Source organism: Leptopilina boulardi, unplaced genomic scaffold, assembly GCF_019393585.1.
Source record: "Leptopilina boulardi isolate dan_hultmark-lab unplaced genomic scaffold, ZJU_Lbou_2.1 LbouV2_114, whole genome shotgun sequence".
Taxonomy (NCBI): domain Eukaryota; kingdom Metazoa; phylum Arthropoda; class Insecta; order Hymenoptera; family Figitidae; genus Leptopilina; species Leptopilina boulardi.
Genome location: NW_026137657.1, coordinates 733,021 through 748,965, shown reverse-complemented (window position 1 = coordinate 748,965; position 15,945 = coordinate 733,021). Strand labels below are relative to the sequence as shown.

At 24.6% G+C, this 15,945-nt stretch overlaps 1 protein-coding gene across 6 annotated transcripts in view; it reads left to right on the top strand.

Annotated features, from left to right (window-relative positions):
• Window positions 1–4,232, top strand: part of LOC127282059 (phosphatidylinositol-binding clathrin assembly protein LAP) — a 31,821-nt gene extending 27,589 nt beyond the window's left edge. For all 6 annotated transcript variants that reach the window (XM_051306150.1, XM_051306134.1, XM_051306167.1 and 3 more), the window contains one exon: window positions 456–4,232. The gene's annotated coding sequence lies outside the window, so the exon portion shown is untranslated. The remainder of the gene's footprint in view (window positions 1–455) is intronic.
• The last annotated feature ends 11,713 nt before the right edge of the window (window positions 4,233–15,945 follow it).

Sequence of the window (15,945 nt, the reverse complement as noted above, 5' to 3'; positions counted from 1 at the left end):
TTCAAAAAAAAAAAATTCTTTGAAAAAATCAAAAAATCATTCTAGGTAACAATAAAAAATTTTGTAATCGACCCCTTAATTTTAAAAAGGTGATAGAAAATTTTAATAACACTTTGTACAAATTACACTCATTTAACTACTTGTTTTCATTGTCGTAACATTTTTGGTGACAGAATAAAAATTTCAATAATATAATTTCTAATTAATAAATATGTTAATGCAATTAATTATAATTAATAAATAATTATTTATTAACTAAAATATTTCATCTACACCCAGAGAAAAGATTTGTCTCAGAGCCAAATAAATATTTGTTTCAAATAGATTTTGTGCTAAATAAATTTTTTTTATTAAAACAAAAAGTTATTAGGCTCTGAGACAAAATATATTTTAATTTGCATCAAATTTTGTTTTAAACGCCAATAAAATAAAAAGAAAATTTTTAATTATTTCAGGACTTCAATTGGCACTGAGAAGACGGAGTATTGTGCTTGTAAATATTGTGTAATATGCCTAAAAAATCGGTCCTATTTTTTTTCTTTGACATTATCTTCATCTTCGAACATTTTTATTGTCCCATTTCTTTTTTTTTAATTACACCATTTTTACCCTCTGTGAATATGGCCAAGACTTATTTCCATCTTCTGTTAACCTGATAATGATAATGATGATGATGATGATGATGATGATGATGATCGAGTTGGTGCATCGCTGATATCTCTACTACTGGCCCTGCCTTAAATTTTACGTAGCTATGTATAAAATTGTACAAGATGGCCCATAGTGCTTATATATAGAATTATATGAGTGCATTGCATACAATTTTTGTTTACAATGACCAAGACAATTATTGTGATGAAATTTTATGCCTCTTTTTTTTAATTAGTAATTGTGTAGGAATTGATTTTTTTAATTCTTATTAGAAACTGGATTTTATGATTCAATTTTTATATAAATATTTTGAAATATATCTTTAAATATTTTGGAATATCTATTAAACGTTATCAAATTTTAAATTAATAAATTCCAGTTTCAATAGTATGGAAATTCTTCGATTTTTTTTTTTTAATCAACATCACATTTTATAATCAAATACTGATTTCGTGTGTTATATGAAATAATTTATTGTATCTTGGCCATTTCATTGCTTTTTTTGAAAAGTGAGTTTTAAAAAAAAGTTGCTTTTTAAGCAAAAAAAAAAAAAGTAACATTAAAAAAAGAAGAATGCTTTTTATGAAAAAGTAACGATTGCTTTTTTAAAGTAATAAATTTTAAAAGCTATTTAAAATACAATTTATTATTGTCGCGTATCTGAATTTGTTGTACATTATTTTTTATTCAGTGCGTTTTTGAATTTTTTTTTTTGATTTGTCCAAATAATGGCAAATTATCGATAAAAGGTACTCTTTTTGTTAAAGTATTAAATCTTAACTTTAATAGATTAATAATGTGTAATCGTATGCAAAGTGTAAAATTATTACATATAATTAGGTAAAAGAAATTAATAGGTGGTTCCCCATTAATGTTCTTTCACTGTATTGTTCTGATGTATCTAAATTAGGTAGACATTAAAAATCATGATGTAAAGAAATTAAGACTATGATACTCAGATAATAATAATTATAAATGTAATATGATTCTATATGATATCGTAAAATATTGATATAGTTATAATTATGCTGTTGCAAAGTGTACTATTTTTTCTCATTTTTTTTTTTTTTTTTTGCTAAGAGCACAACAATATATTTAAATCAACTCTTCAATATTTTTTTATTAACGTTGAATAATATTTTACTTTTTTTCGAAATATTCATCGAAAACTTTTTACGAGATTAACGACAATTTACAATTAAATTATATGGAAAAAATAGTATAGAGGAAAATTGGAAAATTTATTTGGGAAAAAAAAAAATATGCTCTCAGCAAAAAAAAATAAAAAAAAAAATAAAGCGTTGAGTATTCGCCGTGTACAGTGTGAAAATAGAAATTGTGAATCATTGATGTAATGTGCAGGAGACGCGTAACTTTTTTTTTTTTAATTAAATTAATTTGTCTTTTTTATTATTTTTTTGGTCTTTAAGGGACAAATAACTTGTGCAATTATTTTTTTTAAATTTCCATTTAGGTTAGTTTCAATTGTATGTCAAGAATTTAAAACCTAGTTAACGACGACGGTTCTTTGTTATCTAAGTCAGCGTTATATATTTAAATAAAATAATTAGTAATTAAAGCGAAACTAAATCACAGACGAAAATGTAGCGCAATTTAAAATAATTTCGTGAGTGAAAATATTTCTCGTATTTCTATTTTTGTCATAATTAATTTTTTTGCTATTTTTAGCAGATTTTTTAAAATAAATTTTTACGTTGATCATTTATCAATTACATCTATAGAAATGAAAACGGATTTATTAATTTCTTTATATTTTAATTATTTCAAATAGAAATCTAAATATTACTTTAATAGATGAAAATTTTTTTAATTGTTCCTATTGGACAATAAAAATATCAAATAAATATCCTGTTGGATGTTGATTAAATTTATTTATAGAATAATAATTTATAGTAGAAATTTATTTCATTGTAGGAAAATTTTCTTTTCAGTACTTCGAATAATAATTTCGCGAATTGTAGAAATCTTAATTAAAATGGAGAACATTTTTTTTTTATTTATTGTACAAATTAAATTATCAAAAAGAAATTTTTAATTTCATTCTGTATTGTGAAAATTATCAATAAAAAAGAGTTAACTTTTATTATAAAGATCGATTCGTTCTGTGATAGGAATGATGTGTCAATAGAGACACTTTTACTATTATTATATTATTATTTAGGAATCTTCGGTATCATAAATTATGTATTCTATTTATAATATTTAAAAAAAAAACTATGTCAATAACTTAAACATTTGGGACAATTTTTTTATTTCTAGAATATTAAAGGTTTTTGTTATAATAAATTTTATTTTTAATACTGATTTTAAAAAAATTGATTTACTCGAATTTCAAATGAAAACAAAAAGAATGAAAATTATATTCCAAAAAGTGAAAAATAAAAATTTCAACGATTTTCTCTATTTTAAATATGAAAAGTAATCGTGACATATCAAATGCAAAGTATCACATATGAATCGATAAATGCTTTTTAAAGTCCATATTTTTCACAATTAATTCCAAAGATAATAGAAATCTATATTTCTGTGAAAAATCTAAATAGTATGAGAATATTTTATACTGTGAAATATATAAATATCTATATTGTCAGATTAATTTCGTTAATAGATCATTGGAATTTATTGTGAGTACAAACAAACAAACAAAAAATAGCGAAAAATGTGCCTCGAATTGGAAACTTGTCCCAAATGATTTTGTAATTTAAAAAAATTCAGAGAAAATCATATTTATATACAAAAACGAATGATTCTATAATGTAGATCATGATTTATGTTTTTATTTTCACATCTATCCAATCTTTCAAATTGCATGCGTGTAAATTTATAAAAACAAATTATAATTCTAATGCTAACTACTATTATATATAAATATAAAAATATTATATATATATTATAAATATGCGTATCTGGACAATATTTCATGTACACTTTGCCGACAAAAGAGAAAACATTATAAAATTCTATATTCTCTAAATAGATTACCGAAGTTACCTTCTGATGAAAAATAAAAAAAAACAAAAAATATTCTAGAAACAATTTATACTGATTTTTTTAAAGATTTTTTGCGAAAGCAATGTTTGAAAAAAGAACAAAAATACGAAGAGACTTTTTGAAGCTATAGAGATATCAAAAGAAAGAAAAAATATTTAATGACATATATTTCGAATAATCTATATATATATATATATACTTTAAAAAATTGTGTGTAATTGAAATTAGTGGTATTGTGCCTCGAGAATTATAATTAAAAAAAAAAAAAAAAAAAAAATTATTGCACATGTACATAATTGTAGTATTCGCAGAAAGTCTTTATTATAATCAGCAAAACTCGCAAAACTTCACTGTTATTTAGTTCTAGTACCTATGCTTGTACATGTATATTATAAATACAAGAAAAAAATCAGACATAAAAATTTGTAGGTTTAAGAAGACTATTACAAAATGTATAAGGGGATGTAAAAGATATCTTGTTTTGTGTATCAATCCCATACGCATTATGTACATCAAAAAAAAAAAAATGCACGTGTGAATAATATATGCAAACGTATTAGTTACTTAGATTATTGCTATTTTTATTTTAACAATCACCTTTATCAGCTTTTTTTTTTTTTTTTTTGAAAAAAATTTCTTTTATTAGGACAAAATTCAGTTTTAAATTGTCAAAAATAAAAAATATTTGTTAAATTTATTTTTAAAGAAACCAATTTTAAAAGTGAATTTTCGAATTGAAAATATTGTCTTTAGGTATAGAAAATTTTTGTTTTCTTTTTTCTTCGAAAAAATGATTTTTGAGTCGATGTGAATAAAGGTGACGATCAAGAACTTAAAGGTCATTCGCATAAGTTCAACAGGATGAACATGAGACTTTATAAAGCACTTTCTATCACTGCCTATAGAAAATTTCTACTTCTGTTTTCTCTTCCTCTAACCCACCCCACCTTGTGTTCTTTGCAGTTATGTCACATCTCTCCGATAAGTCCCTTAAAAGTCACAAAAAAAAAAAAAAAAAAATTACCATCAATTACTGATAAGGGTATTTATAATTATTCTACAGTAAAAAAATCATCAAGAATTAATAAATAAATAAAAAATTGTAAAAAAAAATTTAATTATTTCTAGTTTTGAATTATTTGTGTTTTTCGCAAAATTTCTATACGATAAAATAATATATGAAGAAGAACAATCGGGATCGAAAGTGAGTCGAGAAACTTTTTTTTCTTTTTTTTTTTTGTACACGAGAAATAAATGTGCAAAAATCCATAGAAAATTTATGGTTTTGTGAGAATATTTTAGGTGGGGTTTTTGTTTTCGCAAATCACGATTTGCGCGGGATGATCACGCGGTGACTATAACAGCAGCTGCAAATATTTGCACCGATTATATCAGTTCGGCGTGACATTCTATTATCCCGGGGGGTATCCGCATCTGACAGTGAAAGCATGATCTCTAACCTCAAGAGTCCACCTTTTCACGCTCGTGAAACAAAGTATATACACATATACACACAATCAAAGTTCATGTGTGTATTCGTCTTTTAAAGTTATCTTCAATCTTCGATATATACAAACTGATCTCAAATTACGTCGCGAGGGGGATTCTCCTTGATTCGTTCTTTTAAACATTGATTATATCCGCGACTTTGTATATTCAACTTTTACAAAAAATACAAGTACAAGCTAATTTTACTGTTATTTACCATCAGATATGGATTTTTTTAAAAATATAATTGCGAGTAATTGACTTTTTTTTCGAACTATCAATTTTTTTCCAATAAAAAAAAAGTTGAAAAATTTTTTATTTCAATGGAAATGTAAAAAAATTATTAATTGTGCTAAATAACTAATTTTTATTAATAACTGATTTTTTTGTTAAGAAAAATTATTTAAATTTTAATTTGGGAAATTTTTTTTTCTTTTAATATTTCAAAAAATTTCTGTTCGTTTAAAACATAAAAATTCATCTGAAGGAAAAATTAGGATTTAGGAATTTATTTTATTTTATTTTTTTTTTTAGGAAAATTGCAAAATTATTATTGTAATTTGGGAAATTTTTTTTTCTTAAGATGGGAAAAATGGATTTTTTTTTCTTTTAATATTTCAAAAAATTTCTGTCCGTTTAAAATATAAAAATTCATTTGAAGGAAAAATTAGGATTTAGGAATTTATTTTTTTTTTTTTTAGGAAAATTGCAAAATTATGAAAATAAAATTAGGAAAAATAGAGAACCAAATTATACATCTATGAGAGTAAAGAAGAATTTCTTAATTGATTTCAATTACGATTTCGTGTTTGTACTTGTATTTAAAACATTCAAGACAAGAAGCACATTTTCTTTCATCACATTTGGAGTATCAAGACTAAATATTGTAATAAACATTCGAGAGAGTTGTGTATTCTATTGGAGTGTTTTGTGATATTCTATTGCGCGGTTAACCACTCCGACGATGGTAACTGAAATTATCGTTTCAAGTCTTTATTAAAAGGGTAGATAATTAACTTTTACTACTTCCTACTGCATTATCTCTTTCTCTTTTTCTCAGTCTTTAGAAAATCATTACAAATCGTCTTTTATTTATATATAGCTAATTTTTTCTTTTTTTATTTATTTATTTTTTTTTATTTTCAATTTTTATTGTCTCCATATCAAATTCTCCAATTCAATATATATAAAAAAAAGTAATTACTATGGAAAAAATATAATTACTTAAAATATATAATAATATATACTTGAGAGCTATAAATATAAATAATTTAATGGAGCAAATATAGGTTTTGTCTATGAAAGGTCAACATGGAGGTGATGTTCGTGACATAGTGAGGGAACCATCGTTTTCAACATTATGCCAACGAAGAATCCTCGCATCCTTGTAGTAAATGCGAGAAAGTAATTGCGCGCTTACGCGATATATATATATTGTTGTACTTAGACGTGAGATGGTACCATTTAATTACTCCATGTTGGTTTATTCTCCGCTACCTAATCTCTAACATTGTTTACAATTTGAAAAAAAAAAAAAAAAATTACAATGCCGGAAGAATTCCTTACTTGCTCTCCCGAATATGTACTACAATGTTAAATAAGTATAGAAAATTACATATGATTAGGAATTAAAATTAGCAACAAAGTTTGTAATTTATCACTATTTAATATTGATATTGACAATAGAAAAATATTTTCCTATAGGTAAAATAAATTATTTTATAAGTGGAAATAGTTGTTTTCCACAGATAGAAGATAATTAGAAAGGGATTTTTTTTTTATTAAGGCAAAATAATTTTAATATAATTTTTCATTAGGCCAAATTCACTTGATTTAAAAAAAAAAAGACAAAAAAAATCGCAAAATTTATTTGATTCAAATAATTGCTTTATTATCAAATAAATATTTATTCGCAATAAATAATTTTTATTTAAATATTTAAATATTTGTTTCAAATACAGTTTATTCAATAAAAATAAAAATAACAATAAAAAGTATTTGGTTCAAGTAGATATTTATTTGAATCAAATAATTTTTTTTTCTCGTTTAGTTAACTAAATTCACGGTTTAATTTTTATTTAAATATTTGTTTCAAATACAGTTTATTCAATAAAAATGAAAATAAAAATTATTTGGTTCAAGTAAATATTTATTTGAATCAAATAATTTTTTTTCTAGTTTAGTTAACTAAAACGGTTTAATTTTTATTTAAATATTTAAATATTTGTTTCAAATACAGAAATTATTGGTTCAAATACAGTTTATTCAATAAAAATGAAAATAAAAATTATTTGGTTCAAGTAAATATTTATTTGAATCAAATAATTTTTTTTCTCATTTAGTTAACTAAATTTACGGTTGATATGTATAAAAAAAAGTAGTTTTGTGTCAAGACAATTTTTCCACAGTTTTTTTTGAAACAAAAATACAAAAAGTTTCCGAGAAAAAAAGTTAATAAAAAATTAATTTTTAAAATTCAAATTGGAATTTTGTATTCATTTTTTTTTTTTTTGAAACGTATTTTTAACGAGTTTTTAAAATCTCCCTTTTAAAACTATACCACCTCTATCCCCCTCTCTCTCTCTGTGAAATTTAACATTAACAAAATCTCTCTACCCGCAGGAGAATTAAAGTGTAATTATTATAATTAAGGTCTGAAACGTGATTCTTCCTATATATGAAACAGAGCTGATAATTATATAATATTTATTACATTTGTTAGACATTATTTATTATAATTATAGGAATTAATTAACATTTTGCGCATATGCTCGCACCTACAAAATACAAATATACATTTTCATTAAAAAAAAAAAATCCATTAAAAGCTACAACTATTTGGTTGTGTGAGTTACTGCATTAACTTAATTTAACGAGAGTTAAAAGCCAGCGTGTAGAACATTTTCTTGTATATAACCAGTATTAACTTGGGCTGCTCTTCGGGGATTTAAAGCTCCAATGAAATTAAATTTTTTTTTTTTAAACTACGTTTTAAAATATCATTCAGTGTAAAAGATATTAACTTGTAATTCATTTAAAAAAAAACAATGACCTTTTTTCTATCGAAAATTAAAATTATTAATAAATAAAATAATAAATAAAATTATAAATAAAAAAAAGTATAAAACAAATAATAAATTTGTTCTTGTTAATTAATTAATTTTTTGCACTATATGTGTGAAAGTTTTAAGATATAATTTTTTTTGCACTCGGCAATATTTCACAATTTGCTTTTTAGAAACAATATGTATTCAATATTAAATTTGTGAATGTCGACACAAATTTAATTGGACCTATCTTTTTTTTTTTTAGAAAAAAGAATTCTGATTGATCTCTTCCTCTCCTTTTTTTGGCCCAAAATATACTCTTTCGAGATGCTAACAAAATATATAATTAATAACTTCTTTTTGCAATAATTAGGTACCTAAAATATAATTATTTTCAAGAAAAGATCTTAACCGATTGTCAGACTAATGTTAATTAATTATTGACACCTTTCTAAAAAACTTTCTCTGGAATAACGAGTGACATCATTAAATCCTCTTTAAAGAGGATAAAGCTATAAAGCTTTATAATGTGTACAACAATTTGTTGTTTGTTTGTTTCAAACAAGATTTTTTTTATTTAAAATTTTTTTTTTATTTACATGTAAAATAATACTATTTTGTTTGCGAATGTTTTGAATAAAATTTAATTAAATCAAAAAAAAGAGCTTGAAAATGTGTAGTATAAATTTTATGGAAAATATGTAATAAATAAAAAAAAATTTATCACTCGAGTTTCATTGCACACAAATGATATATAAATTGAGAAATAAATAACAAATTCTAATTGGAAAATTTTGCGAGGATTTTTTTTTTGCATATAAATTAAGCAATTAATTGCTGAAATTTTCCTTTTCGTCCATTAATCATATCAAAGCTTTCATTAAAAAATAAAAGGCAAAATTTATTACGCAATAATCAAATCAATAAAATTAACAATTCACATTAAGGAATATTATAACTTAATTAAAAAATAATTCCTTAAAAAACATTTTTTTAATGACATATTATAATTTCAGTAATTAATTTTTATTTTCCAGACAAAAATATGTAATTGAAAAATTGTAAACATTTAGGAAAAAAGAACTTAGTTTTTTTATACAAAAAAAAAAAAAAAATCTATTAAAGTTTTTGAAATTGAAAAAAAGGAAAAAAAAGGTTTCTCCTTTTTTTGTATTTTTTTTTATAAGAAACCGTAATTGCTACTTTAATGGTATAAAAACGATAACAAGTTTTTTTTTCCCTCACTCGGAAATTATTCATTATACGAGATATTTAGAATTTTATGATTTATTCAAACAATCGGATGATCTACATCTCCTTGTCTGGTGAATGATGACGAAAGAAGAATTTGAGTGGATTTGAGATTTACATTTCTTGTCTTTATTGAAGGCAAAAATATAACCAGCGTACTTCCGTTTCTTATTAGTGAGAAAGAAAAAAAAAGAGAGAGAGAGAGAGAAATTTTCTCTCTCTCTTTCTCTCTAGGGGAATTAATTAGCACGTAATCGCACGACGTTTCATAACAACGTCGGCGCGAAATATTCACTCGGCACAAGTCCGTTTGTCCAACTCTATTATTTCCCTCGCGTGTTAAATTCACAGAATTCTCATCACCTCGCGCGACTAGTGAGAGAATATAGAAGAGATAAAGTAGGTTTTGATCAATTTAACTCGCGGTCACGTTATTTCAACAGTCAATTTTACGCCAGTCATGAAAAATATTTATCCATCTGGTATTGCATTTTTTTTTTTTTTTTTTTTTTTATCTTTTTAACTCTTTATTCTTTTGTGGGAAGTTTCGCTACTACACAATAAATGAAAATTCTTTTCATTTTTTTTTAATTTTCTCTTTAATAAAAATTGAAAAAAGAATTTTTTTTAAAAAACAATCTTTTTGATTCGAAGAAATATTAGTTAAATTGATTTAGACAATTCAAATTCAAAAAAATAATTAAGTTCTCTTCCTCATCACCCAGGAGGTGGAACATTAGACGCGCTCTTTAACGTGCTTCCCCATTGCACAGTTTGTTCAATTAGAAATTGAAATTATTAATTTTTTCAATTTATAATTGAGGTCAAAATGTGCATTAGGCCTAACCACGCCTCAGTACAAAACATATTACTGTAATATTTTTAATATTACAGAAATATTTTTGTACTGTGGGAGACCTGAAAGAAAAACATATTTATTATTAAAACCTGAAATAGAAAAAATTATTATTAATAACCTGAAATGGAAGAAATATTCATTAGTAAAATCTAAAAAAAATTCATCATTAGTAACAAGTAAGAAAAAAACATTCATTAGTAAAACATGTAAGGACAAAGCATTAATTATAAAAACATGTAAGGAAAAAATATGCATTAATAAAACATGTAAGGAAAAAATATGCATTAATAAAACATGTAAGGAAAAAATTCATTATTAGTAAAACCTGAAACAGAGAAAACATGAATTATTAGTAAAACCTGAAAAGAAAAAAAATTCATTAGTAAAACCTGAAACAGAAAAAACATGTATTAGTAAAACCTGAAACAGAAAAATCATATATTAGTAAAATCTGCAACAGAAAAATCATATATTAGTAAAATCTGCAAACAGAAAAATCATATATTAGTAAAATCTGCAACAGAAAAAATATGTATTAGTAAGACCTGAAACAGAAAAAATATGTATTAGTAAAACCTGAAACAGAAAAAACATGTGTTAAAAACCTGAAACAGAAAAAGCATGTATTAGTAAAACCTGAAAAGAAAAAACATTTATTAGAAACCTGAAACAGAAAAAATATGTATTAGACACCTGAAACAGAAAAAGCATGTATTAGTAAAACCTGAAACAGAAAAAATATGTATTAGCAAAACCTGAAACAAAAAAAATATGTATTAGTAAAACCTGAAACAGAAAAAACATGTATTAGAAACCTGAAACAGAAAAAACATGTATTAGAAACCTGAAACAGAAAAAATATGTGTTCGAAACCTGAAACATAAAAAATATGTATTATAAACCTGAAACAGAAAAAGCATGTATTAGTAAACCCTGAAAAGAAAAAACATTTATTAGTAAAACCTGAAACAGAAAAAACATTTATTAGTAAAACCTGAAACAGAAAAAACATTTATTAGTAAAACCTGAAACAGAAAACACATTTATTAGTAAAACCATGGTAGAAAAAAATCAAGGCGCTAGGTAGCGCAATGAGTTTTTTCTACAAGAAAACCTGAAAAGAAAAAAAAATCATTATTAGTAACCTGAAACAGAAAAAACATTTATTAGTACAACCATGGTAGAAAAAATTCATGGCGCTAGCTAGCACTGCTAGGTAGCGCAATAAATTTTTTCTACCAGAAAACCTGAAAAGAAAAAAATTCATTAGTAAAACCTGAAACAGAAAAAACATTTATTAGTACATACATGGTAGAAAAAAATCATGGCGCTAGCTAGCACTACTAGTTAGCGCAATGAATTTTTTCTACAAAAAAACCTGAAAAGAAAAAAAAATTCATTAGTAAAACCTGAAACAGAAAAAACATTTATTAGTACAACCATGGTAGAAAAAATTCATGGCGCTAGCTATCACTACTAGGTAGCGCAATGAATTTTTTCTACCGAAAAACCTGAAAAGAAAAAAATTCATTATTAGTAACCTGAAAAAAGAAATATGTTATTAGTAAACCTGAAAAAACTGCATTATTTATAACCTGAGACAAATGTTCGATTAAATAGATAATTTTTTTAATATCTATTGAAAAAGTAGGATTACTGTAATTAGTTATTTGATCAACTACATGACATATTTCGAGTAAAAAAAATATATAATTTTTAGAGTTACTTAAAAAGGCGAAAAATAATTAATTTATTACAAAATTAATACATTAGTAAATTTTCGATTTCGATAAATTAGACCTGTAACATTACATTATTTATTATTAATTTTAATATTCATCACATTTTTTACCCACGTACTAAGGCTTTTTTGTAACCAGTCGTTTAGCTGTATCACTGCCTCCGCGTAAAAATCAAATTTTTTGAGAATTGTAAAGAAATGATAAAATTTTTTTTTATCTCCATAAATTTTTGACCCCACGTACTAAGGCATTTTTGTGACCAGTCATTTAGCTGTATCACGGCCTTCGCGTAAAAATAGATTTTTTTAATAACTTAAAAAAAGTATAAAATATTTATAATAATTCTTTTTTATGTCCGTAAATATTCGACCCACGTACTAAGACAATTTTGTGACCAGTCGTTTAGCTGTATCACTGCCTTCGCGTAAAACCGAATTTTTATGAAAAAAATGTTTTTTATGTCCTTAAATTTTTGACCCACATAAATTAGGCATTTTTGTGACCAGTCGTTTAGCTGTATCACTGCCTTTGCGTAAAAAGCGAATTTTTATGAAAAAAAAATGCGAAAAAATGTTTTTCATTTTCGTAAATATTCGACCCACATAATTAAGGTATTTTTGTGACCAGTCGTTTAGCTGTATCACTACCTTCGCGTAAAACCCGAAATTTTTTAAGAAACTCAAAAAATAAATAATCAAAATTTTCTAAAATTTATTATTGCACAGAAAAAAAAGTTTCATCTGAAACAGCAAAAGATTTTATTAGAATAGCGAAAGATTTAATTGAAATAATTAAAACTTTCGTTATTGCAATGAAACATTTCGCTGTTCCTAGTAAATTTTTTTTTATGTAAATAATCACGACTTTAAATAGAAATTCGTACATTTGTTCTCTGATTATAAATACTGACAGTAAAAAAAAAAGAAAAAAAAATCAATAAACACATATTAGTACATATTTACAATGGGGCACACAATTTACACACAAAAAATATTACAAAAGAATATAAATAAATATTTTTCTCACCACGATGATTTTGCTGAAAGAAAAAAGTTAGTAAAACAAGTACAAAAAAAATTTCTAGTTCATTTACACTTTTATTTGTAAAAATTAAAGTTAATTTTTCCAAATAAATGTAAATAAACTATACATGTCTTATAGAATAATTAGAAGATAGCGACACTTAAAAAAAGATATATCATGCAAAATTACTACAACTACAATCAAACATACACATACAAAAAAATTCCCTGCCTATAACCTGTATTTAAAAAAAAAATTACTTCACTCATACAAAAATTATCGACCTCCCTGGCTATATTTAAAAAACGCGAAAATCCTGAAAACGACGTATATTTTTTTTACATACCGCCCAGGCGCAAAGGACCTACACTAGGGATTACGTCCCGGGACGTATCCGACACCTGAGCTTGAAATCTCTCTCTCTCCTTCTCTCTCACAAAAACATATTATGGGGGAGAATTTAATAATTAAAAATTTAGATTTGATTTGATGCGTGAATTTTTTTTTTAATCAAAATTTATTTATAAATTTAATTTTTAATATAATATTTATTCAAATTTTTTATTTTAATTTTCGATTTACTTTAATTTTAATTTATTTTTAATTTTTGATTTAATTTAGATTTAATTTGATTTTAATTTATTTTTAATTTAATTTAAATTTTTTACTTCAATTTTAAAAAATATTTCAAATTATTAAGAAATTATTAGAATATTTTTTTTATTTTAATTTTTAAGTTAAAAAATGTATTAATAATTTACAAAAAAAGGGGGGGCAGTACAAGAAACGATAAACCTGAAATAAATAACAATTTACAATATTTTAAATGTAGAAATTAAAAATTTTTTACATTTAAAATAATGTTTGTCATTTGTGGTAATTAATTTTGAAAATTCAAAATAGAATTTTCAAAATTAAACATTTCAGGGTGTGTCGCTACGTTCAACAATAAAATTCACTTGCCGATCGCGGATTCACCACGACGGAGCGATGGCAGCATCGCCTCTTCTGGACCAGTCCCCCAGTGGCCCCTCTTCTATGCGGGGAGACCGGGGAACTATGCAGGGGCCATGCTTTCTCTGCATCCTCCTTCCTGTCCTTCAGTCTGAAAAAAGAAAACATTTAAAAATTAGAAACCAAAATTAGAAATTACAATTTTTCATAATTTTCAATTATTATAATTAAAAAATCTTACCGTGGACACCCTTCGCCCATGCCCGATCTCCATCCTGGAGCGGCACTCGAACGGTGGTTTCCAAATTGGCAAAAAAAAAAAAAATCACACCCGGTTTTAAGAATTTCGACACTCCCGGACCACGTGTCAACTTAAGAAAAACTTTCATTTAATACGATCGCGGTTTTAAATGTTGCGAACACTCCCGAAATTAAAAAAAAATTTGTTTAAACAAAAGTTGAAAAAAAAGAAAATTACTTCCTAAATAACTCGATCGCGGGTTTAAATAAATTGCGAACACTCCCGGAAGCTAACACTGACTCGAAAAAAATTAATAATTTTAATAATAGCTTCAAGGCGAATTTTTCAAACTAAATAGCCCTCGGAGATCCCTATTTTCAAGTTAAATTTCCATTTACAAAATGTGAAAAATAACTGTAAAAAAATAGACCGAGTTTTAATAAGTTTGAAAAATTATGTGTACTACAAAGATAAGATACCCTTTTTTACTTTCGCCCTTATCTTTGAAGAATACGTAACACCATGAGCCATTCGAGGAAAAAAGACGTGTGGTCACGTCAAAAATATTCAAAATTCACTAAATATTACTCGATCGCGGTTTTAAATAAAATACGAAACACTCCCGAAAGCTAAAACACTGATTTTAAATAATTAAAAATGTTAAATATTAATTATCACAAACACGTGGTCATCAAATATTGAAACGCCCAAAGATAACTTGCATAATTGAACCGATGTGTATGACCGACGCTAGAGAAATGATGCCACCCCTTCAAATTGATGAAGCACAAAAATTAATTTGAAACCACGTGGTCGTACGAAATTTAAAAGCGCGAGGATAATTTTTGAATTTTGCACCAATCACATTTAAGGCATGGCGGGGATGTGAAAATGCAAGACTGAGAGGGTAGAAATGCGTCTATTGTTTTCTCTCTCTCTCTTATTTATCTAATTTGTAATTTTAGATTAAATATTATAATATTTAACATTAAATATATAAATTATATAATAAAAAAATATTTGTTTTTCTAATTACGATGTATATAAACATAATATTAAAATATAAGAAACGAAAATAGATATTTGGAAAAAAAAATTTATCCCCACCATTTTGAATTAAATAAAAGTTACGACGCACGCCTTAATTTAGCGCGACCACGTGACTGAATTGGCGCAATTTTAATTATTAAAAATTAAAATTAAAAATTATTTTACTGTAATAAAAATTAATTTAATACAATAAAAATAAAGTAAATATATTTTAATTAAATTTTCATAAAAATATTTCATTAAATTATTTTAATTTTATTCAAAATTTTTAAAATAATGCGAGACTGAAAGGGGCTAGAAACGCGTCTCTTGTTTTCTCTCTCACTCTTATTTACCTTATATGCGCAATTATTAAATATTATAATATTTATCATTAAATATACAAATTATGCATTTAAAAAATATTAATAAAATTAATTATTGATATTAAAAAAATAAAATATTATTATTCAAAAAATTTAAAATAATGCAAGACAGAGAGGGGGTAGAAACGCGTCTCCTGTTTTCTCTCTCACTCTTATTTACCATTATATTCAATTATTAAATATTATGATATTTATCATTAAATATACAAATTAGGCTACAAAAAAAATGTTTATTTTTTTTAATTAGAATGTATATAAACAT